General features: G+C 37.5%; 1 long non-coding RNA gene across 1 annotated transcript in view; it reads left to right on the top strand.

The window, feature by feature from the left end:
• LOC109495896 overlaps positions 1 to 26,238 on the top strand; it is an 84,143-nt gene that overhangs the window by 16,707 nt on the left and 41,198 nt on the right. Inside the window, exon 4 of the long non-coding RNA XR_002151615.3 lies at positions 8,195 to 8,360. This is a non-coding gene — a long non-coding RNA (uncharacterized LOC109495896). The remainder of the gene's footprint in view (positions 1 to 8,194; positions 8,361 to 26,238) is intronic.

Here is a 26,238-nt window from a genome sequence, read left to right as displayed (position 1 = left end):
AGCCCTAAAGAGACCTCGGATGTTTGCCGAGGGTTTGGGAAGATTCCTTGGAGTCTTAGAACTCCTGAGAATTAGGTCATGGTCTATGGATAGGTCTCTGCCAGAGGCAGAAAAGGCAGAGAAAGATGCAGGACGTTGTAGGCAGAGGAAATAGTGAAAACAGGGGATGGGAAAGGACGCTGTGGGGTAGCGTTTGCAGCACAGGACGTGTACATTGGCTTAGGTAAGAGACGTACAGAAAAGGACTGGGAGAAACGTCTGAAAGTGCATGTGAGTCCCTGATCATAAAGGAACTTGACCACATGGTTAAGAAACTTGGAATTGGGGCCCCTGGGTGGCTCAGCAGATTAAGAATCCAACTCTTGGTTTTGGCTCAGGTCCTGATCTCACGCTCTGAGGGATGGAACCCCACATCGGGCTCTGCGCTGACAGCACAGAACCTGCTTAGGATTCTGTCCCCCTCTCTCTCTGCCCCTCCCCCCTCTCTCTCTGCCCCTCCCCCCTCTCGTTTTCTCTCTCTCTCAAAAATACATAAAATAAAGTTGGAAAAAGAAATCTGGAATTTGTTTTGAGGGGATAAATATCAGAAGTGCTTATAGAGAGGAGTGGCAGGTTTGGCTATGCTTCCAGAAGATTCCTCTGCAAGTGTGTGCAGGCCCTCCAATGATGTTGGGATAAAGTCCCAAGTTCTTAACACGACCTACAACCCCTGCATGATCCAGCCCCTACTGTCTCTGTTCTCCCAGAGAGGCCTTTGCTCTTCAGCCCTGCCTGGGTTCTCATGGCCCAGGGTGGGAGGCTGGGGGTGTTTGTGAAACTGCTTTCTGCTTCTCCCACACCCCCTCCATGACCAGTTAATACCTACTTCTTTCACAGTGTGGCTAAACGTCACTACTACTGTGGTCAATTTCAGTCAGTTAAATGGTCATTGATGTTGTCCTATTTTTTCTTGCTTGCTAAACACAAAATTTGAGAAAACATTTAGGCCAGATTTCAGACGATTAATTCTCAAAGACAAAAATTATATTTTTAAGACATAAACAATCTCATATCTTGAAAGTACGTGCTCTGCCCATTTGTATTTACTAATATTAGGGTGGGAAGGAAGATTGATATTCTGCCAAATTTGCCATGGGTTAGAAGAAAGAGGATCAGTTCCACTGTTTGCATGAGATCAGTATAATATTTTATACCAAACATGACAAGGGCATCGCAAGAAAAGGCAAAGTATAGCCCCATCTCACTTCTAAACAGAAATGCTGCAATTTTAAACAAAATATTAAACTAAAAACTACCAATGTATAAAGTGTTTCTAATGTTTATTTTTTGAGAGACATAGAGAGATTGTGAGTGGGGGAGGAGCAGAGAGGGAGGGAGACAGAATCCAAAGCAGTCTCCAGGCTCTGAGGTGTCAGCAAAGAGCCCAACATGGGGCTTGAACTCACGAACTGTGAGATCATGACTTGAGCCGAAGTCGGACACTTAACCTACTGAGCCACCCAGGCCAACCCTAAGCAGTGTTTCTCGATCGAAACCAAAGTGTGGTGGTGTAGGAATGGATGTTTGTGTTAATATTTTAAAATTAGTCAATATAATTCTTTTGATGTTTCTTTATTTTGAGAGAGCGCTTGTGCTTGTGCATGAGTGGGGGAGGGGCAAAGAGAGAGGAAGAGAGAGAGAACCCAAGCAGGCTGTGTGCTGTCAGTGCAGAGGCTGAAGCAGGGCTGGAACTCTCAAACCATGAAATCATGACCTGAGCCCAAATCAAGAGTCGGATGCTTAACTGACTGAGCCACCCAGGTGCCTCTATATAATTCTTATATTAAAGTATTAAAGGACACAATTTATATTTGATCTCAATAGATATAATAAAATGTTTAATAATATTCAATGTCTATTCTTTAGAAAATTAGATCCCTTAACAAATTAGTAATAAAATATAATGCCTTTAATCTGAAAAGGACACACACTAAAAGAGCAGCAAAAAAATCATATTCAGTGGTCATTGCAGATAGATTTATTGTATATGTTTAAAAATATATCTATAAATAAATTTTAAATGAAAAATGAATTTGGCAAGCTTGCTGAACTAAAAACAGTGCTCAAAAGTTTTTGTTTTTGTTTTTATGTGGAGGACTCACATATCTCAATTTCAGAATTTGCTATGATGCTATCAGTAATCAAACACACACACACACACCCCAGCCTGGGATAGCTGTGGGTGACTGATACATATAATCACCTTTGTTCCTAACTTTCCACAGGCCCCCACGTTAGCTGATAAAGTTTCTCGCTGTAACATGTGGCGTTTTCTCCGTTATCCTCTTTAGATGTAGACAAGAAGGAAATGAAAAAGGCAGGATCTCACAGGGGCAGAACCAGGCGTGGGGATACAGTGAATTGGAGTCACTATGCCCCACAAGTAAAATTGGTATTTGATCAAAACATACTCTTTATTGACAAAGCGCGAGGACTTCATAGCATTTTCCAAATGATGCTTCAAAATTGTTATATATGAGGGACAGGACATATCTATATGTGCCTTCCATTCCTTTCCACTTAGAGTGGGAGTTTTGATCATGTTTCTCCTCTGCAATTACCCTGGTTTTGGGGAGACAGATAATGTATTCTGCTCGTTTGGAGTAATAGAAGCCAGATTTGGCCATAATGTAGGGCATGAATTTTAGGGCTTTGCCCAAAGTGCCTGCAATTATTTGGGGGGGGGGTTGAGTATATTTTGTGTATCTAAAGGGAATATATCCTCATGACCAACTAGATGAATTGAGGTTATTTCTAGTAATTCTAATGTGTCTGTATGATAGACTGACATGTCTAAGCCTTTGCAGTGCCTCTAAGTAAGCAGTGCATACACCCCCACCTGAAGTCTTTGAGACTTTTCCATGCAGCTTTGTGTAGTTTTGTAAAAGTTCCAGTTCTAAACAGAGACTCTAAAACACAGTGGGTGTCTCTACTCAGTCTCTCTCTTGCAAGTATTATAAGATCATGTCCCAGAAAGCTTTTAATCCTTTAGTTTGTGCCTTGGAGTAAAAAAAAAAAAAAAAAAAAGAGAGAAATAGTGTGTTATAAGACACTGATATTCTGGGATTGCTTGTCGTTATAGCAAACATGGTCAAGACTCCAGCATATATATTTACAGGGGACACTGTGCAATCCCTAATGACTATGATGTGGATTGACACCATTAACTGTTGGGATTGAAGATCATGATTTACGCCCGCAATAATAAAACATATCCTTTGTGCTATAGATCCTCAAAATGCATAAGCAGATTTACACTGTGTTTCAGGGCCTTAATGGAACTCCCTGGTGAGCCCTCAGGTCAAGGGCTGTTTGAACTTTTTAGAAATATTCCTTTCCAAAATATGTAGATTCAATATCAATGTGTTACATGAATACATTTTTTTTTTTACTAAAATGATATTGAAACTCTGAAGTATTTTCCAATCTTACATCTTTCAAATTCTATGAATGTACTCATAGAATTTTCTAAGTTGTGATACAAATATTCATGATTCTCGTTTGGTCTCTGATTATTCCAGAAATGACTAAATTTACATTACTCTAAAGTTCTTGCCAAGTAATGCCTTTTTGAAAAATGGGGAATAGCATGGTGATTTATGTTAGTATATAAGCTTTATTTAAATCATCCTGTTTTAGGGGCGCCTGGGTGGCTCAGTCGGTTAAGCGTCTGACTTCGCTCAGGTCATGATCTCAGGGTCTGTGGGTTTGAGCCCCGCGTCGGGCTCTGTGCTGACAGCTCAGAGCCTGGAGCCCATTTCGGATTCTGTGTCTCCCTCTCTCTGCCCCTCCCCTGTTCATGCTCTGTCTCTCTCTGTCTTGAAAATAAATAAACATTAAAAAAAATTAAAAAAAATAAAAATAAATAAATAAATAAATAAATAAATAAATAAATCATCCTGTTTTAAACATGAGGAGAAAAGTAAAAAACAAAAAAAAGATTTTCTTTTGGAAAAAAACTACGTCTTTGTCCTTGGATAAGTTGACATTAAACCATTTCTTTGATCAGTATGCTTCGCACCTGTCTTCCAATGAAGAATATTTTCATATTATCTGTTGTCTGGTGCATTACTTTGTGTTGAGGCCACAGTAAAGTTGAGTAGCATCTGGCTTGCCACCTTAAGAGGGAAGTATACTGTCAGGACTGTTTTCATGGGACCACCATGTTTCTCTCCTTCCAGCCCCACATTTTTGTTAAAATGGCATCTTCGAGGGGCCCCTGGGTGGCTCAGTCGGTTGAGCGTCCGACTTCGGCTCAGGTCATGATCTCGCGGTCTGTGGGTTCGAGCCCCATGTCGGGCTCTGTGCTGGCAGCTCAGAGCCTGGAGCCTGTTTCGGATTCTGTGTCTCCCTCTCTCTCTGCCCCTTCCCCATTCGCGCTCTGTCTCTCTCTGCCTTTCAAAAATGAATAAATGTTAAAAAAAAAATAAAATTAAATTAAAATAAAATAAAATAAATAAAATAAAATGGCATCTTGGAGGAACTGACTCATTCACAATACAACAGGGCTGTGAAATGCAATGAGGGAGGTCAGGTTTAGTCTACGAAGAATGTGAAAATCGCGAAGGGAATGATTCGAACAGAAGACATGGGCAGTGTCTCCCCGGACAGCTGAATGCTGGATGCCCACCGTGCCAGAGTTGTGTGTGTATTTGTCACTGCTAAAGCATGATTTTGAATCTTTGTGTTTTTGGTTTTGTTTTTTTAATTCTCTGGGATACCCAAATGTCCATCCAATCAACCCTTCTCATAAATCAGTCTATTTCATTACCTGCAGCTCAAAAACAATTCAATAAGTAATCCTGACCTAAGATGGTGTGACAGAAGTGTTTACCAGTTTCTCCATAGTGGCATTCATTTCATTTCAACAGCACCTTACAGATGCAGGCCCTTATTACCAATTATTGAAAAAGTCCTGGTGAGTCCTTGTTCGGCCTATCCAGCATATTATTGCCAGGGTGGCCTTTTAAAGTCAAGACTGATAATGTAACTCCCTTAATCAAGAACTTCCAGGACCTCTCCATGACTTATTAAATGTCCTTTGTGCTGCTTGGACCAGCATTCAGTACCCTACACAATATGACCTGAGCTTTAGTTTTTAATTGTAAATTCCAAGTCTACCTGTCCTGTGTACCTCGAACTTACAGAGAACTGAAGAGTGGCTATTTCACAATTATGCTCCCATGTAGTAGGGTCTCCATGTCTTTGATCATGTTATTTTCTGTAGCTAGAGCGCGCATCGTCTCTCATACAAGTATATCTGACAAAATCCTGCCCAGATGTTAAGATCAGATACAAACTCTGCCTCATAAAAAACTCTTGACCCCGAGACAGCTCTTTCAGTGTGTATATAAAAATTTTATATTTTTATCTACATACTAACATAAAATCTTCATAGAACTATCGGTATCTTGTGATTCCCTGTACCTCCCAGACAGTGCTTTATGCCATAGTTTCTCCACAAACATTTTTGGATTGAACAGAAACTTGAATTATTCATATCCATTTTAGTTCCTCCTTGTGCCAGTCAATGTATTAGATGGTTCGTGTTAAGCTACAAGTAATAGAAAATCAAAAATTGTTTAAGACATAAAAAAGATGTATTAGTTTATGAAACTGATAAAGTCCAAGTTTAAGACTGGGAAGAGGCAAGGATTTATAGTGTCCCGGCTCCATTTCTCTTGCAATTGTCCTATCTCTGCCTCCTCTGAGTACATTTTAGTCCTAGGCTCTGACAAGTCCAGGATTGATGAATTCATCTGGATATATGCAGAGCAATAGAGACAGTCTTTTTCATGAGATTGTTCCACAAAGCAGAGGAAATTCCTTCCTTCGAAGATTCAGAGAAGTTCCTTGAGATGTATTGATTACAGTTGGGGAAAATATCAATGCTGATTCTAGTCCCACTTGCAAATGAATTGCTCTATGATGAGTGGCTTTGCCTGGGTCACTGAACCTACTGTAGACAAGGGGATAAAATACCCTTAGACCTTCAGGCACACCTAAGGATTTGCAGAAGTGGTCAACCTCCTTTGAGGCAATGGATTGGCAGGAAAAAAAGAAAAGTGGTTGCAGAGAGAGAGAGACACCCTAGGTGGGTCCCCATCACACCAAATCTCGCCTTCTCCCCTGACTGTACTCTAGGGACTGGAAGTTGCTACACTTAATATGCATCTTCCCACTCATAGTTCTTTGATGAGATATAAGCACCAGTCTTTTAGTGCTGCCCTCTTGTTTTCCCCGTTAATCCTGACTGCAAAGTGTGTATGATCGCTTGTTCACAGCAGCCATCTTGTAGCCAAGAAAGAAAAGCCAGTAACATCGCAGAGACGTCCAACTGATGTCACTGAGCCCCTGAAACAACTCCAATGGCTGACTACCCTAGGATTCCTTCTTCTATAAGAAAAAATGTTTTAAGTCCACGTAATTGAGTTTTCTATTACTATCAAGTGAAAGTATAACTAAATGATATGGCGGAAAAACAATTTTCACCTCAGTAAACAGTGGAAGAAGTGGGAAATCCAAACATTGGAGTGAGTGATAGACCTGTTTCTGCCGTTGACAAGGTACAAGGTGTTCAAATGAGTATTTCACTGAACCTTAATTTTAGCCTTTGTAAAATGAGTTGTGTTGAAATACAAGGTATCTGATTACCTGACACCACTTCTTGCTTGAAAATTCTAGGAATTTAGAATCCCATAAATCTATGATATGCAGGTTGAATGATTTCGTTTAAAAATCTTGAGTCTTGGAAAAAATTTTTTGACACTGTTCTTACCTTCAAGAAGGAATAGTTACCACACAATCCCGAGTAACCTTTTATCCTCTCTTATGATATTGGCGTGATTGTCCCAGAGGCAGCAGCGTTATTTGACCCTGGCACCTGTGTGAGGAAACTGTTTCCCCTCTGTTCTCTAGCTTCTTGTCTTCTCCATTTCAAAATTCTCTTCGCTCATTCCTCTAAGGCAGTGGCTACCAAAGTGGGGTTCATAGTCCTGGAGAGTCTCTGAGACCGTTTCTGAGGGTCTGTCAGACCCTATGGACAACCTATATATTTTTTGATAATAATAGAATATTATTTGCCTTTTGCCCTGGGTTAACATACACACTGATGTTACATGAATGATGGTGGCTAAAAGGGCCTGCTCATGAGTATGAATTAAGGAATTGGCACGAGACATCACTAACACTCATGATGCCCTCACTGCCACATGCTTACAGAAACGAACAAACAAAGGCAGTTACACTTTAAAAAAATCCTTGCTAACTAAATAAACATTTAATTTTTTTTTAAAAAGGTGGGCACCTGGGTGGCTCAGTGGATTGAGCATCTGACTTCAGCTCAGGTCATGATCTCACTGGTGGCTTTGAGCCCCACATCGGGCTCTGTGCTGACAGTGCAGGGCCTGCTTCGCATTCTCTGTCTCCCTCTCTCTCTGCCCCTCCTCTGCTCTCTCTTTCTCTCTCAAAAATAAGTAAACACTAAACAAATCTAAAATCCTTGCTACTTGAGTAAAAAGCATTAGTTTTAGTAACGCTCCCCTCTTGCGTCCGGGTTTTTAACATACAGTGTGATGGGGCAAGTGCACAAAAAGCCCTTCACGGGTGTCTTAAGGAAAAGCAGCCTTGGGACCCTGCGGGTTGTGAGCTGAATTAATCGCTCTCTTCATGGAACACCGTGCTTCCCTGGAAAGAATGACTGACGGAGGAAGTAGTTTTAGGCAGGTTTGGATACTCGGCAGACATTTTCACAACAATGGAAACAGTGAAGCCAGTCCGGGAAGAAAAGCCACCGACAGGTTTGTTTTTGCCAAATTCAAGCGCTCCGGGAAGGGTTGACATTTTGGAAACCTTGTATCTAGCAACACCTAGGCAGCTTTTGGAGATGCAAAGACATTTTGATGAGATTGGTAATGACAAAGTGATTTTTTTTTTTAACATCATAAAGTGCAGCAGCGTGCTCTTGTTTGAACTATGCCCTTCGGTCAACCAACGTTTTCCAAATGACCACCGCATGATGTCACAGAATCACACGTGATCAAAAATCTATTCAAATAGCATCAGAATGATGCATTTGGGTACAATAAAAACAACAAATTCATTGATGTGGCTGCAAAATCCATGTTAAAAGTAAAAACTACTTGTTGAATTTCAGGGTATAATAAAGAAGAATATCAACAAGTGTCTGAAAACGCTACTAAATACAGCACACTCTTCTAATTAAATGCCTGCGTGAGGCAAGATTTCCCTCACATACTTCAACCAAAGCGCAGCTTAGACCTTGAATTCAAAATCCACCGGAATACTCCTCATGCGCTACGGTAAGAATTTACAAAATTGTAAAACAATGCCACCGTTCACCTCACAATTGTTTTGAAAATGTTATTGTTTTTTTAGCAATATTTTATTTATATATTTTGTTCTTATAATATTTATATTGAACTGTCAAAGTATAGCATTTTTAATTATTTAAACTATTTACATGATGTAATGGGTTCAATATTGCTATCTTAAATAAATTAACATATAACTGTTCTTAAACATTTTTCTTTTTTAACTTCTGCCAGAAACAGCAACACATATAACCCACATAAACAAAAGCACTTCATCCCTTGATAACTTTCTAAGAGATAATAGAATCTCTGAGAAACAATCTTGCATAAAACATTGGTTATTCCTTTCCTTAGTAACTTGTCCAAAACAGAGCAATCATATTTGGTCGTAGGACAAAATGTTTCCCTTTAGGACATATTAATTAACATTTGTAAAATGATTGCCCCACCTGAAAGCTCACAAAAGTGCAGTTATGGAACTTAAGGCATGTGATAATCGTTCCACACATTTATATGTATAAATACGTACACATAATTTATATACATATATAAATTTATAAAACAGTAATTTATAGATATTTAATTTATGTGCATTTGTATATAAATAAAAATCTGTAGATTTTATAGAGGCCAACAGATATGGTTGAAACAAAAAGATATTCAGTTGCAGTAAACATGCTTAGGTTTACTCACATTCTTCCAAAAATGATCATTCTGTTCACATCCCAAACTACGCAAGGTATAGTAACAATACAATAAGCAAACAAGACATTTCTTGGCACACAGCCTAATTAGTGTAAGAACCTGAAACAATGCAGGTAAGTTTTGCTGCTAGATGAGGAAGTAAATGATATAATTATACTCTTGCTTATTAAAATATGTAAATAAAAACTGTAAGGTGTATGTATGTTATATAATAACTTCTCTTTATTTACTGTAACCTGGGCGCGTGGGTGGCTCATTCAGTGAAGAGTCTGACTCTTGATTTCCGCTCAGGTCATGATCTCACTGGTCATGGGATTCAGCCCTGCCTAGGGCTCTGCACTGAAAATGGGAAGCCTGGGGGCGCCTGGGTGGCTCAGTCTTGTTGAGTGTCTGGCTTTGGCTCAGGTCATGACCTCACCACTTGTGAGTTTGAGCCCCACATCTAGCTCTGTGCTAACAGCTCGGAGCCTGGAGCCTGCTTCGGATTCTGTGTCTCCCTCTCTCTCTGCCCCTCCCTCGCTCACGCTCTGTCTCTCTCTCTCTCTCTCTCTCTCTCTCTCTCTCAAAAATAAACATTAAAAAAAAAAAGAAAGAAATTTTGAAAATGCGAAGCCTGCTTTTGGATCCTATCTCTCCCTCTCTCTCTGCTTCTCTCCCATGCTCACTCTCTCTCTTTCAAAATAAATATTTTAAAAACTATACAGAAGACACTATAAGTAATTCAGTGAACCTAAGATTGTTTCACAGTTTGATGAGTGTAAGCCTCTACTTGTGTTTCCGCCTTTACTGTTTGCTGACACGGAAACCTCTGAAACGTAAAAAAAATCATTTAACACGAGGCTAATGAAGAACTTGGCAGAGAGAATATTCAGTGGAGTGGGGTGTTGGATGTCCTACATTTTTCCATCCTTTAGCCTATCGTTGCCACTTTTTATTATCATCCTAATCCAGTTTTATTGGCTCCATTTTTACACCTTTCAAGAATTGAGTTGGAAGAAATGTTCTAAAAGAGAACAATAAAAGTGATTTAGGAATTAGGGAAATGAGGTATGAGTGTATGACTCTTGTAAAACACAAGGGAAAGGTAAAATAATCGGGATTACTCTAAGAAAGTTGTCTAAGTGAGTCTAAGAAAATTGTCCTATTAACTATCTCTAGGTAAAAAAGCATTAACATAGAGGACACAGTGGTCATCTGTTCATCTATATTAAGGACAGAACGAGGGCAAATCTACTTATTTATACAATTAGGGACATTCCGTTCCCTAGATATATAGACAGTCTCATTATGAAGATGTTTTAATCCTGTAAGAAATCACTGAAAGGTTTAGGATGATAGAAAGCATATCTAGTTCTGCAGCATATGAAATGAAAGCCATCCATTGATTCAGCTTTACAATTAAATAGAGGCATAAAAGAGAAAAGACCAGGACCATCGTGGCAGATGGCGGCATGAAGTACCTCAGGCTGCCTTTCCTTGAATATGACCCCTCACTGCCTTACTCCAGTGAAAAGTCTTACCTTACTTGTTAATCCTAACTCTGCAAGTAGCTTTCTAAAAGACACAATTAACTGATGTCTGCTTCTTGTGTTCCATGACATATGGTTTGGGCTGTTTTTCTTTTTACATAAAATTCCATTATCTTCTAAGGGCAAGAACTTTTCTGTATTGAGTATCATGATATTTTTTTTAATGAAATTTATTGTCAAATTGGTTTGCATACAACACCCAGTGCTCATCCCAGCAGGTGCCCTCCTCAATACCCATAACCACCCTCCCCTCCCTCCCACCCCGCATCAACTCTCAGTTTATTCTCAGTTTTTAAGAGTCTCTTATGGTTTGCCTCCCTCCCTCTCTAACTCTTTTTTTCCCCTTCCCCTCCCCATGGTCTTCTGTTAAGTTTCTCAGGATCCACATAAGAGTGAAAACATATGGTATCCGTCTTTCTCTGTATGACTTATTTCACTTAGCGTAACACTCACCAGTTCCATCCAAAAATGAACTATTGGGTCCTCATGAAGATAAAAAGCTTCTGCACTGCAAAGGAAACAATCAACAAAACTAAAGGACAACCAAGGGAATAGGAAAAGATATTAGCCAATGAATATCGTGATGTCTTACTGTATTAGAGTTGGGGGTGTAAGCGGAGCCTAGAAGACCTGCTCTGCATCGTGAAAGGGGAGCATTGGTCTTGGGGTGTAAGTAGGGATTCAATAAGGAAGAATTGAGGGGTGCCTGGGTGGCTCCATTGGTTAAGCATCCAACTTTAGCTCAGGTCATGATCTCATGGTTTGTGGGATTGAGCCCCACGTCAGGCTCTGTGCTGACAGCTTGGAGCCTGGAACCTTCTTCGGTTTCTGTGTCTCTGTCTCTGCCCCTCCCCTGCTCATGCTCAGTCTTTCTCTCAAAAATAAATAAACATTGAAAAACAATTAAAAAAAAAAACAGAGAATTGAGTGGTTGTTCTGTTTGTGTCCTATCTCTGAATAGCAAAAAAAAAAAAAAAAAAAAAAAAAAAAAAAAAAAAAAAAAGCACGTAAAAAGTCTGAGTTTGACAGCACTTCCCCAGCAAAAAACGAATATAAATAAGACTTTTTTTTTTTTTACAAAAATCCTAGGAAATCTGTGATAGTAATAATTACTCCTCCCTTTATTGTGGAGGGTAGCAAGTTTTCATCCTTGGGGAACTGAAAAAGAACCAGTCAAAATGAAGAAGGGAACAAGTGCATATGAGGCATAAATGTATAAATGAACATATCTGGTCTTTCTGCAGCATAGTGTTACACGGAGCTTAAAGAATAAGAGAGAGAGAAAACGTCTGGATAAACAAAAAGAGTTGTATAACATTAGGTCATCATTCCTAGAAGAAGGTTACTTCCCATTTGTATAGTCAACATAAAGAAGACGAACCATACATTTAAATTTATATCTGTAGTTGAGAAATAAACCATTATATGATATATAATTAAACATTTTGAGTAAGATTGATCCTTGTCTCTGGAACTAGTGATGTAAAAATGGAAAGGTTTCTCAATTCAAATTATTAATGCCTATGATAAATACTATAAAATGTTTTTCCCCCAAAGACTTAATGTATTATTAATTCATTGTGCGGGTGCAACCAGTCAAAACAAAACATGAAGAGAGACCAATTTGGATATTACTGCAAGCAAGATAAAAAGTGTTATTTTAAAAAAAGTCTTTAATGTTTATTTATTTTTTAGACAGAGACAGAGCATTAATGGGGGGAGAGGCAGAAAGAGAGGGAGACACAGAATCCAAAGCAGGCTCCAGGCTCTGAGCTGTCAGCATAGAGCCCGACGCAGGGCTTGAACTCTGGACCCGTGAGATCATGTCCTGAGCCGAAGTCAGATGCTTAACCAACTGAGCCACCCAGGCACCCCAGATAAGAAGTGTTATTATGTCTATGAAACTTGGTATATCTGAGATTGTAATAGTCTTTACACATATTTCTGGCTAGTCAAAAATAGAGAGGTAAAATCATCTTAAAAATGAAAATACTTTTTGAGGTAAGATTAACAGATGAAAATTCTGGTGAAGGCTGAGAGATCTGATCATAGCCCTAAAATGATTAATGCCAGAGAAGAGGTGAACTCATCTTCTAAAAGGCTTGAAATATTCAAGACTTTTAACTAAAACATAGTTGACCTCAAAGATGACTATTACCCTGAGGATAAAGGGTTGGGGTTGGGCCCATCTAGGCAGGGAAAAAAAGATGACAGCCTAGAGATTGCTAATCAAAGCCAAGTTCAATGTTGGGGTGAAATCAACCTGTCCCCTTTGCACACTGTGAAAAAAGTAACGTGAGGTGGAACAGAAGCTCTTTATGGCTTACAGCTCTGTGACACATCAGGGAATGGAAAAAGAGTGCCTAGTCTGAGGTAACCTCCCAAGCACCCCAAAAAGGAGTGCCAAGTTCTCATTGTAGACAGCACTGTAGCTACGGCTAAGGTTACTGATGTAGTGATATGTTTTCCTAAGAACCTAACGTCATAGAGTGGGGTATTGAGAAAAAACTTCATAATTTAAGCAGTGTAATTTGGTAGAAACACTCAATATTAGTAAAGAATATCTATATTAATAATTTTAAATGACCTGGTCACTCTAAAACTAACATTTGGGTTGCTAAACATAGACTTTTCTAAGACAGATATTACTTATTTAGTATATTATAAATGCAGACCTATAATAAAGTGCCCATCTTTACCTTAAAAAATTTTTTTTTAACATTTATTTATTATTGAGAGACAGAGAGAGACAGAGCATGAGCAGGGGAGGGGCAGAGAGAGAGGCAGACACAGAATCTAAAGCAGGCTCCAGGTTTTGAGCTATCATCACAGAGCCCAATGCAGGGCTCAAACCCCCAAACAGTGAGATCGTGACCTGAGCTGAAGTCAGACGCTTAACCGACTCAGCCACCCAGGCACCCCGCCCATCTTTACCTTTTAAAAAAAGCACCACTCAAAAAAAGTGGATTAGCTCAGTAATATGTCACTGGATAAACCAATATTGAGTGACCAAAATATATATACACAATATGGAAGAGCATCAAGAGTGGTTCTAACATTGTAAGAGGAGTAAAAATGATTTAAAAACCCAAATAATCATCAGCCTGTTGTTTTTATGTGTCTGTGTTCATTGTTTTTATATCATAAGTGGAGATTTACTGTGCATTTGACATTCCAAATTTAAATATAAACGCTATTTGTATCATCATCTTTTGAATTTACGTGTAAGTCAGCTTCTCTCCTGTCACTCATTAACATATAAAATCTAGAATGGACTGCATATATAAGACGAATGAATAATAAATAATGTTCATACTAGTGAAATATAATTAGCAAACTCTATTGGGCTTTCTCTTTGGAACCAGTACTGGGAATTTGTTTGAAGTCAGACAACTTTCCTTCCTGCTATGAGTTATCAAGATCATATGTATGTTCGAGAAATTTCTGCAACTCTATCGATTTTGCGCTATATTTTAAGTAAGAACCCAGAACACTAACTTTAGATTTTTTTAATGAATTTATTCATTTCACATATTTTCATGACTCATTACTTACAATTTAGTGAATATCTAAACTTGCATTTTTTAAATTTGAACAAAGAAAGTTTAGAAGTAATCTTTCCCTTTAAAATGCTTAAAGCAATCTGAAAATATGAAACACTAACACAGAATATATTTTAGTTTATTTTTTCCCCAGCTTTTCTTTTTCTTTTCCTTTTATTTAATTTTTTTTTTTAATTTACATCCAAATTAGTTAGCACATAGTGCAACAATGATTTCAGGAGTAGATTCCTTAGTGCCGTTTACCCATTTAGTCCATCCCCCCTCCCACAACCCCTCCAGTAACCCTCAGTTTATTCTCCATGTTTATGAGTCTCTTATGTTTTGTCCCCCTCCCTGTTTTTGTATTATTTTTGTTTCCCTTCTCTTGTGTTCATCTATTCTGTCTCTTAAAGTCCTCATATTAGTGAAGTCATATGGTATTTGTCTTTCTCTAATTTTACTGAGCATAATACTCTCCAGTTCCATCCACATAGTTGCAAATGGCAAGATTTCATTCTTTTTGCTCGCCAAGTAATACTCCATTATATATATATATATATATATATATATATATATATATATATATACACACACACCACATCTTCTTTATCCATTCATCCATTGATGGATATTGGGGCTCTTTGCATACTTTGACTATTGTTGATAGTGCTGCTCTAAACATGGGGGTGCATGTGTCCCTTCGAAACAGCACACCTGTATTCTGTGGATAAATGCCTAATAGTGCAATTGCTGGGTCGTAGGGTTGTTCTATTTTTAGTTTTTTGAGGAACCTCCATACTGTTTTACAGAGTGGCTGCAGCAGCTTGCATTCCCATAACACAAAACATATTTTAATTAAGACTTTCAAAATGGTATAATTTAATGGGAGAGAACATAAAGAATTTAGTTATGAGATAATAAGCTGATTTTTTAATTTCTCTGACTGTGATACAGTATGATCAGGGTGGATGAGATAAGATGTAAGTCAGAAACTTGGGATCAACAAAAAAATAGGAATTGTTATAGAAGGAATAAATAAAAAATAAATCCAGATTTATTTTAAGAAACCATCATTTTAACCTAAGTTGATATAATACAACTTTAAGGTTTAAGCAATTCAAAACTAATCAAAAGACAAATACTTTAGGGATGCCTGGGTGGCTCAGTCTGTTGTGCATCCAACTTTTGATTTTGGGTCAGGCCACAATCCCAGGGTCATGGGGTCGAGCCCCACATCGAGCCTTGTTTTGGGCTCTGTGATAAGTGTGCAGTCTACTTAAGATTCTCTTTCTCTCTCTCTCTCTCCCTCTGCCCGTCTCCCTCATTTGTGATTACTCTCTCTCAAATAGGAAAGACAAATACTTTACAGGAAGATTGTTAGTCTTCATTTGTAATCAATACAATAATTAAAATGAGTCCTACAATAATAAGGTTTAAAATTCATACTTAAAGAAATACAAAAAGGAGAAAATCTAGAAAATAGTGCCTATTTGTTATTATTTATGATGGGATTTTATTAAATGAGGATCCTTTAATTAAACATCTTATCACCACAAAATAAAATATTTTAGATAATCAATCTTGCTGCCTTCTGTTGGGCCCTAGGTTTTACTTGAAAATCCTATTTTCCTCATAACACAAATCATGATCATGTCTCAGTTATCATTGTAATGATTTTATTAAATAAATCATAAACCTGAATTCAAATCTTTCAGTGCCTTCTCAAGGCAAAAAATTCATGTTCATTTGATTCATCTGAGAACCCAACATCTAACATAGTTGATGACCTATAGTAGATAAGTAGTAAGTAATTGGATAAACGAATACTTACCTGAGTGTATAAATATATAGGCCCACTATTATTAGCCTAATGATAGCTCAGTTATATCATTCATTTTAGAAATAATATCCTCTATTATTCATGTCATGGATTTGATGCTAGTAGTTTATTTTTTATTTTTTTAATATGAAATTTACTGTCAAATTGGTTTCCATACAACACCCACCCAATGCTCATCCCAACAGGTGCCCTCCTCGATGCCCATCACCCAACTTTCCCCTCCCTCCCACTCCCCATCAACCCTCAGTTTATTCTCAGTTTTTAAGAATCTCTTATGGTTTGGCTCCCTCCCTCTCTAACTTTTTTTTTCCTTTTCCTTCCCCATGGTCTTCTGTTAAGTTTCTCAGGATCCACATAAGAGTGAAAACATATGGTATCTGTCTTTCTCTGTATGACTTATTTCACATAGCATAACACTCTCCAGTTCCATCCATGTTACTACAAAAGGCCAGATTTCATTCTTTCTCATTGCCATGTAGTATTCCATCGTATATATAAACCACAACTTCTTTATCCATTCATCACTTGATGGACATTTAGGCTTTTTCCATAATTAGGCTATTGTTGAAAGTGCTGCTATAAACATTGGGGTACAAGTGCCCCTATGCATCAGCACTCCTTTATCCCTTTGATAAATTCCTGATGCTAGTAGTTTTAAATCATTTCACATGAGTTAGGTAATCTGACTACTGAATTTAGAGAAGAAAAAAAAAACTCCTTTTGAATAAATGAAGCACATATTTTAGTAGACATTTAGAGCTATAAAGAATTTTATCAACAATTGAGTTCAAGTCTTATTTTACAGATAAGGAAAATACTTTTTATGAATTAATTTAAGGATACTTAAAAAAATTTTTTAATGTTTATTTATTTTTGAGAGAGAGAGATAGACAGAGTATGAGCAGGGGATGGGCAGAGAAGGAGACACAGAATCCGAAGCAGGCTCCAGGCTCCAAGTTGTCAGCATAGAGCCCGATGTGGGGCTCGAACTCATGAACTGTGAGATCATGACCTGAGCCGAAGTTGGATGCTTAACCAACTAAGCTGCCCAGCCTCCCCAGGATACTAAATTTTGTATGCAGATCATAAGTGAGAGTTTAACTTAAAATCTTGATTAAGAACTGATTCTAGCAAATGGCCATAAGAAAACAAGACACATAGATTGTTTAGTCCATTCAGATGAGCCACCTGGGTCCTGGAATTGACATGGTTGGTAAGAATTCAAATCCTTATGTAATCCATTAGAAATAAGGGATTGGATAAAAATTACTAGAGTGAAAGCCAAAAGAATTTCATCTATTCTTTCTCTACAGAGATAGTCACACTATTTGAACCAGTTTTTTACCATTTTGAATCAGTACTTAAAACTGTATTAGTAGATTCAAAATATTCCTCCAATTGCCAGCATTGCATTTTCATTCCACACCATTATCAGTTAGTGTATTCACAAAGTTTAGAATGTAGGTGAGATATGAAACCATGTTCAATTATAGTTTTGTTTTGCTTATTGTTTTAAAAGCAACGTGAATCCCATAATCCCATATGTTTAAAGTGACTAAATACCCCCAATCCTAAATTACTGTATGCTACTGTAATTTATTTTTCTCGTTGTAAATATGGCAGAAGGCTTGGCATGAACAAACAAGGACTATTTTCTATGATTTAATAGAAATAAAATTTAAAAATCTCTCACATAACTGTATGTTCCACTGTGTCATAACAGAATGGGCCGTAAAAATGACTGAAGCTTACACAGAATCACATCACCTAAAAATGATTAAAAAATTGCTCTCTCTCTCTCTCTCTCTCTCTCTCTCTCTCTCTCTCTTTTATTAAATACTCTTACAGCCTATGCTAACTAATGGAACAAAAGCAAAGCCCTCACTAAGTGAAAAGCCATCGAGCTTCCCCATTATTACACAGGTTATTATAATAGTAGAATTGTTCTCCTTTTACCTTTCACCCTCTAGCATAAAAAGAATGTGGAAAGAGAATATTCTTTACCATTTCCTTTTGAGGTACTTAGTCAATAATGGTGTTTTAAAATAATTTGTAATGACTTTTTGGTCTTTTTATTCTGGTTTCAGTATTTAGAATGGTCTCTTAGCATTACTGTCTCAAATTCATCCAAAGGTATTATTTCGTATGAGATCTCAAAGGTTGTATATGAGAATCTTCCATGTATATGTCTCCCTGTATCCCCCTTTTTACTTAGACAAACATGTCATAAGCTAAATAAAATATCCTGAAGAAAAAAGCAAAAACCAAAAATAAAGCGTTAAATTAAATTACCATTCTAGACGGACCAGTCAGAAATTCTGTGGCCATTTATTCCCTTATCTGGAGAAATTTAAAAAACATTCCTCTATTCTTACAGTCTTCATTTCACAGATGTTAAAAGGCCAGGAGATAGTCACGTAATCTCTAAATTTTTTTTTTCTTTTTGACCCTTTTCTCTCTCCCTCCTTCTCATTTCTTTCCTATACCAACAGACGTTCCAAGGCTTTCTCTTCACTCTGTTCCCTTTCTGGAACTCAGAATGGCTTTTTTACACCGGCAATCATACTAGGAAGTATTTGTTTCTGGATATATTTCTCCTTTCTTGTGGCTGATCACCTTCATTGGCCTAGATGTCATAAGAACCAGCTTTAGTGAAGAGTCGATAAGAAGGCATTGTGTCTAACACAACTGGGCTGAAACTGTGAATACACAAAGCTAATATATCTCAGACGATATTTGTCTGACTCGTTTTCAAAATAAATATACTCCTTTGAGGTGAAGAGTCAGTTTTGAATTCTCTGTTGCACCATTTTCTATTTTCTCCTTGCAGTAGCATTAGTTGAGAACCGCAGATTGACCTTATATTGAGTCGGTATCCTACGGATCCGCCTGGAGCCGCTGAATGATTCTCCACTTCTCTGAATACATCCAATGTCACGGGAAGGGCGGAGGTGAATCGCGCAGCATGATAAGGCTCTCCTGTACCTCTTCAGATGTACTTAAGTTTTGCTTTTGTTTATTACTTATCAAGGCCCCGAATCCTAAAGGAATACCTTGAGTCTTGTACTTGGTGTTAATCATTGAACAAAAAATTCCTTTGAACTTTCTATCACAGGCAAGTCTTTTTCCAGAAAGCCTGCTTTTTTAAAATCAACTTCAAGTTCACAAACCAGAAAAGTTTACAAATCTCTGAAACAAAATGAAACTAGATAGAAATTTCTAACACAGAAGATGGACAGGACATTAATGGATGATGCAAGGCAGACCATTTTTAGAGAGACAGACAGGTCATAGAGCTAATAATAAATCCTTTTTAAAGAAAATACGTTTAGAATACAAAGCTCTATACAGACTACATTTAAGTTGCAAATCTATATGGTGATAACTAATGACATTTATTTTGTATTTTGACAGCTAAATTAACTGCCTTCCTCTCTAGACACTTGTGCACACACATACCTCTGAGCCATAGATAGCAAGTGCAAAATTGGTGAGTTAAGCAACTGAAAAATTCTTTTTTTTTTTAATTTTTTGATGTTTATTTTTCAGAGAGAGATAGAGTAACAGAGAATGCAAGCAGGGGAGGGGCAGAGAGAGAGGGAGACACAGAATCTGAAGCAGGCTCCAAGCTCTGAGCTGCCAGCACAGAGCCCAATGCAGGGCTTGAACTCACAGACTGAGAGATCACAATCTGAGCTCAAGTCAGACACTTAATTGACTGAGCGACCCAGGTGCCCCAAGAAATTCTTACTCTAGGAGAATATTGATTGTCCTGAGTACCTGGAAAAGTTCTTCATTTCTCACCTGGCTACTGGAATAGCTTTCTGTCATTGTCCCCAACCTCAGACTATCTTAAATTCCTACTAATCTAGTATAATCATTGCTGTCTTTATTCCTCCTATATCATGAACCAGATAGTAAACTTCAAAGTTCTTTAAAGGAGAAAAAAGAAAAAAAAAGTATTTAAATGATTAAAATAGGTGCTTTGTTTTGTTTTCATCTTAAACCTGGGGGTAGAGAAAAGAATTTTAAAACAAAAAGGTGACTTCTGGAAATGTTTAAAAAGATAGTGAAAGGGAAAACACAGTCAGATTAGAAAAAGAACGTCCTTTGAACAGAACCCTACCTAAGATAAGAAGATTTGGCTGTTTAGGTGACTAAAGACTTCTCAAAGGGCTTAATCCTGAAAATCACGCTTCATCACAGGAGAAACAATGAGAACAGTAACAAAAAGTACAGAGAAGGGAAAACAAACTGTTTTATATTTATTTTCTGATTCCATTCCAATTCAATATCAGTAGCAACATAATGCTAAATGCCCTCCATTAACTATCTCCTCCTGAAAATGATGCTTTGAATATTTCAAATCTGTCCCTTTCCATGAGCATTTCTGGCTCTAAATTTCCCAGCACCCACCTCTGTGTTAGACCCATCTGACAAAAGTTCTTATAATGAGTTAAGAAGTTTTAACTGCCTCTCCGAGGAATTATAATGAAAGGCCAAATTTGTGAAGAGAAAGAGAGAAAGATGGATTCCAATATATTGAGCCTGAAGTTGTAACTACGAAGAGGAAAGGAAAGCTGACTGGGTCTCTGGAGTTTATTGCAAAGGAAAAGAAGAAGCCAAGCAGATTTGGGCTTGAAAATTAGCCCTACGGCTCAATTACAGTACAAAGATGTAGGACTCCTCAACAGTCATCATGAGACATTTTTATGTTAGTAAAGCTTATCTGTGTGCATTTTTTTACTTTTAGAAGTTTAGTATGAAAAATAAAGAAAATCACAGAAGACAAACTAAGAGAGAGAGGGAGAGAATCCACTATTCCATTGTCTAGTTTGCTATATAAAGTAAGAAGTAAAAGCTTTCTTCACTTCCGAGCTTCCTTTTCCATCCCATTGGTAACTGTGTTTAAATGTTCAATTTTGTAAACAACAAAAAAGGAAAATAAAGAAAACAACTCAGCGTATTATCATATCAAAAAGAACACAATAACTCAAGAATAAATTTGTCCAAGACGGTATGAGACTTGTGCACTGAAAACTACAAAATATTGCTGAAAGGAATTAAAGAAGGTAATGGAAAGATATCCTGTGTTCATAGATTAGAAGCTTTAATATTGTTAAGATGGGAATTGTCCTCAAAGCCATTTCAGATTTTTTACGATTCCTATGAAACTCTCAAAAGCCCTTTTTACAGAAATGGGAAAGCTGGTGCTGACATTCGTGTGGAATTTCAAAAAACCCTGGATAGTGAGAACGATCTTGAAAAGAAGAACAATGCTGAAGGACACACATTTCCCCATTTCACACTTTGTTCTACAAAGCAACAGTGCTCAAGACAACGTGGTACTGACATAAGGAAAGGCACAGAGATCACTGGAGTAAAATTGAGAGACCAGAAATAAACCAATACATCTAAGATGAACTGACTTTTGGCAAAGGTTCTGAGATCATTCAATGGGAAAGAAATAGTATCATCAACAAAGGGTGCTGGAACTAGATGATCACATGCAAAAGAATGAAGTTGGATCTTGACCTCACACCTTATAGAAAAGTTAACACAAAATTAAAGACATAAGCATAAAAATATAAACTATAAAACTCTTGTGGAAAACATGGGTTAAATCTTTATGATCTTGGATCTGACAGTGTTTTTTCAGATATGACACCAAAAGGACAAGTAGCAATTTTTGAAAAGATAAATTAGACTTCATCAAAATTAAAAACTTTCGTGCATCAAAGAATAATCTTAAGAGAGTGAAAAGACAACCCACAGAATGGGGGAAATATTTGCAAATTTTATGTCTGATAAAGGTCTATCAGGCAGAGCAGAAGAAATGTAAGGAACTCTTACAGCTGAACAACAAAAAGACAAACAAAAAAAAATGGGTAAATTACTTGCATAGACATTTCTCCAAAGAGGATACACAAATGACCAACACACACATGAAAATACACTCAGTGTTATTAGTCATTAACAAATCACAAGTCAGAGCACAATGTGATTCCAAATGACACCCCACGAGGTGGCTGTAATTTTCTTTAATAGAAGGTAACAAGCATTGACAAGGCTGTGTAGAAATTTGAACCGTTATATGTTGCCCTTTGGAAAGTAAAGTTGTGCAGCAGTGTAGACAACACTTTTGCAATTCCTAAATAAATTAAACATAGAATTAACTTATCAGCAGTTCCACATCTAGTTATATATACAAAATAATTCAAAGCGAGTCTTCCAACAAAAATCGTACTAGAATGTTTGTAACAAATTTCACAAGGACAAAGGCAGAAACCAGCTAAATGTTCATCACCTGATAAAATGTGGGACCACCATACAATAGAATATTATTCATCTTAAAAATGAGGTTCTGTTATGTGCAACAATGTGGATAAACCTTGAAAACATGCTGAGTGAAAGCAAACACAAAAAGCCACATACTACATGATTATATTTATGTGACATATCCAGAATGGGCAAATCCATAGAGACAGAAAACAGACGAGTGGTTGCCAAGGACATTGAGGAGAGGAGAGGGAAGGAATAAAGGTATTACTACTTAATTAGTATGGACTTTGGGGAGGCAATGATAGAATGTGTTGGAAGGAGACGATGATTGTCATAAACACTATGAGTGTATTAAATGCCACTGAATCGTACACTGTAAAATGGTTAAAATGGTAAGTTTTATGATTTACCACAATAAAAATGTGAATAATATTTTGCTCTTTATGTTGTTATGATTTTATCCAGATTTCTGAAGATACATCCAATTCCATCTATATTAATCTGTATATATGTACACACTATTATGTCAATTTGCTTGTTTTTCCTAGAAATATTTCTTGAACATCTTTCCAGGACAGTCCATATGGGTAGATCTATTTATGCACTAATATTATTAGTCATAGAAAATAGTATTTTATTGTATGAATGTGACATCTACCTTGTACCATGAGGTATTAAGTCTCATGTTGACGACATGGTGATAGAAAGACAGGAGGGGTGCCTGGATGGCTCAGTTGGTTAAGCATCCCATTTCAGTTCAGATCATGATCTCACACTTCATGGGATCGAGCTCCATGTCAGGCTCTGAGCTGATAGAGTGGAGCCTGCTTGGGGATTTTCTCTCTCTCTCTCCCTCTCCCTCTCCCTCACCCCTTCCCCAACTTGTGTGCTCTCTCAAAATAAATAACTAGAAAGAAAGAAAGAAAGAAAGAAAGAAAGAAAGAAAGAAAGAAAGAAAGAAAGAAAGAAAGACAGGAGGAGTATGGTCCTTTAATGATCACCATGTTGCCATATCAGTTCTTGTCTACTTGTAGAATTCTTTAGAATTATTTTACATATTAGAGAAATAAACTATCTTGTACAACCTTTCCCCACTTTGGTATTCTGTCAGTTATAGTTAAATCTAATGTTTCCTTTTTAGTTCATTACAAAGTTACAATGAGAATTTTTACCCATTTGTGCCATTGTTTCTATAGGATAGAATGGTAGTTAGTTAGCTGGACCACAAAATTAGATTCAATAAGTTTGCACTGATTTCCACTCCAGGTAAGTGTGCATATAGCCATTTCCCATATTTTGCTGGCACTAGATATTTTCCAAGCTTAAATATTTTTTCAACTGAATGAAAAAAGATTGCATCTCCTTTGTAATATTTGTATATTTGAATTTCCATAATTATTGGTGGAATTGTATAACACCTGGGTTTATGGGTTCTTTACATTTCTTCGTGAAGTACCTGGTCATACCCCATAACGAGTAGTTTTGTGTGAAACAACGACTGGTCATTCTGATGAGGGTGTGGGCATCTGGAGGCTTGCCAGGGACTGTGTGGTCTCCTGTGCCTTAGGACACATGTCCAGAGGTTGGCATGATGTCACCTGGAGTGACAGAGATGACACTACCCCACACCTTTCACCTGCCAGCAGCTAAGTCTGGAATAATTTATAAATTGCTTCTGTTCCCAAAGTGGAAAAGTTAACCAGAGCAGGCAGAGAGCTGCTCTAATGCCTTCTAAGTCTTCTGCTAGAAGCTGCGCCATGGGACCTTGACTGTATTCTATTAGTCAGAGCAACTTGCAAAGCCAGGCAAGGTACAAAAGTAAGGAAGTAGGCTCTCTGTATTAGTGGAAGGGTGTGTAAAATCTGTGACCACTTGTACATGTCATTTGTCCAGATATCAATTGGACTGTTTGTCATATTCTTACTAATAGTCTTTGCATATAAGGACAATGAAACTCTTCATCCATCATATGACTTGCAAGCATTTTCTCCTTTTCTCTTGGTTCTGTTTTAAATTTTATGTAATGCAATTTTCACTTTACAAGGATTTATAATTATTGACGTTGTATTTATTTTTCCTGTTATGGTTACATATATGTTTTTCCAGACAGGACTACTCCTGTCCCAATGTGGTAACAAAAATATTTTCTGTTTTTTTTTTTTGTAATGACTTCATTGATTTTTAGAAGTTACTTTGGTCGATACGTTATCATTTACAATCTCAGAAAAAGAAATTCCTAGAAGAACAAAGTAGGGTCATTTACAAACTGACCACCCAGATGTTTTCCATTCTGCCCACTGGTAACCCTGAGCAGAGGCAAGAATGACTTCTGAAAGGCATTCGTCAGCTACTGGACTCCTGGGAGAGATATGCAAATATACTTGCCATAAAGTGAGTATAACTGTCCCCCTGCGAGAGTGCTTGAGGGCAGCCTGGCAGACAGGATAGTTCTAGAGCAGCAGGCGGCTGCGTGGCTCCTTTAGGGATGCATAGCCCACAAAACAGCTGCGCTCCATCCACTGGAGACATTATGTCCATATCTGCGGGGTGAGGACGGAGATGATGCCAATGACACTCCTGCCCTGCTAACAGGTGAACAGCTGCTTCTGTGAAGTAATTAAAGCTGGGCGTGGCCTCTTCATTCTGCTCTGGTACTTGGATGCATCAATCACAATCTCAGAGTCACCCAAATCTGCTGCATTTTTCCCTTGAATCAATCAGGGGCAGGTGCATTTTAAATGGCAGGAAACCAAAATTAGCAGCATTTTATCATAGCCTCATATGCCAGGCTCCCTAGATACTAATGAGGCTCTCAGAGTGATCTAGTATTTGCCTTAAAAATTCTATTGAATTTAAGAATGCTTTAATAAACAATTACGAGGCCTCAGATAATCTCGTGTAATATGTTATCTGGTTAAAATGTATCAATGTGCAAAAACCTTGCTCTAAATAAGCACACTTGAAGGCTTTTTCATTTGTAGTTGAATTAAATTTAAAAAATAATTATCAATGTATTGAAAAGCAAAATCTAGATGTCCTAGGAGAAAAGTTGCTCTAGGAAGAAAATTTCTTCTTTTTGTAATAATATTTCATTCTGTCATATTTTTGTCTATAACTCAGTAATGCCAGACTTTGCAAAGACGATCTATCCTCAGGTATTGAAATTTATAACACTACAGCTTAAAAATTGCAAAATTAATAGACATGCTCTGATAGCAAACAAGTGTCAGTAAAGTGTGCATTTAGAATAAATCAATGCTGCTACTATTCTCTTTCAGTTCCGGAAGAGATCGTTTAACAAATGGATCCATGGTAATATAGGGTCAATAAATATCTGCTCAATTACAATTAAACGTTTCACTTGCCGGAAGTATTTGCTTTCTGAAATCGAATTCTTCAGTTTTGGAGTCACTATGTGCACACATTAATGTGCACACATCAAATGCTTGTGTGCAAATATGTAAGGTTATTCATTATCTCTACCATTTCACTGGGTTCTCTAACTCCCTTCCCCGAGTATCACCTGGTATTCCTGGGATTGGCAAATCCAGCAGGGAAAATAAGCTCAGTATAAATGGGGCAGTTCATAACAATTAAGAACATTTAAAACCAAGGGCAAAAAATAAAGTGGTCACTTAGCTCATTCTATACCATATAATTTAAATTCCAGCGGCTGACATCAGGCAATTAGAGATACATTTGTTTTTGTCAGCATGGATTACAGTAAAGACAAGGGCACACTGGATTGGCGAAACTAGCAAAAATAAGGCAAATCTCACGGTGACTTTCGAGAAACTTTGAGCGAATATCTGGTGTGAAGGGATGCCTTAAAACAGTCTGTAGAAGAAATTAACACAACAATTTTACAGTCCCCAAGGATGTTATTAGAGGAGCTGAACAAATACACGGAAAAATGATCACAGAAGTTTGGGTGAAACTTATTATGGGAAATAGAAGCTGTGATAACT

Source organism: Felis catus, chromosome F2, assembly GCF_018350175.1.
Source record: "Felis catus isolate Fca126 chromosome F2, F.catus_Fca126_mat1.0, whole genome shotgun sequence".
Lineage (NCBI taxonomy): Eukaryota > Metazoa > Chordata > Mammalia > Carnivora > Felidae > Felis > Felis catus.
This window is presented reverse-complemented; position numbering and strand designations above follow the sequence as displayed.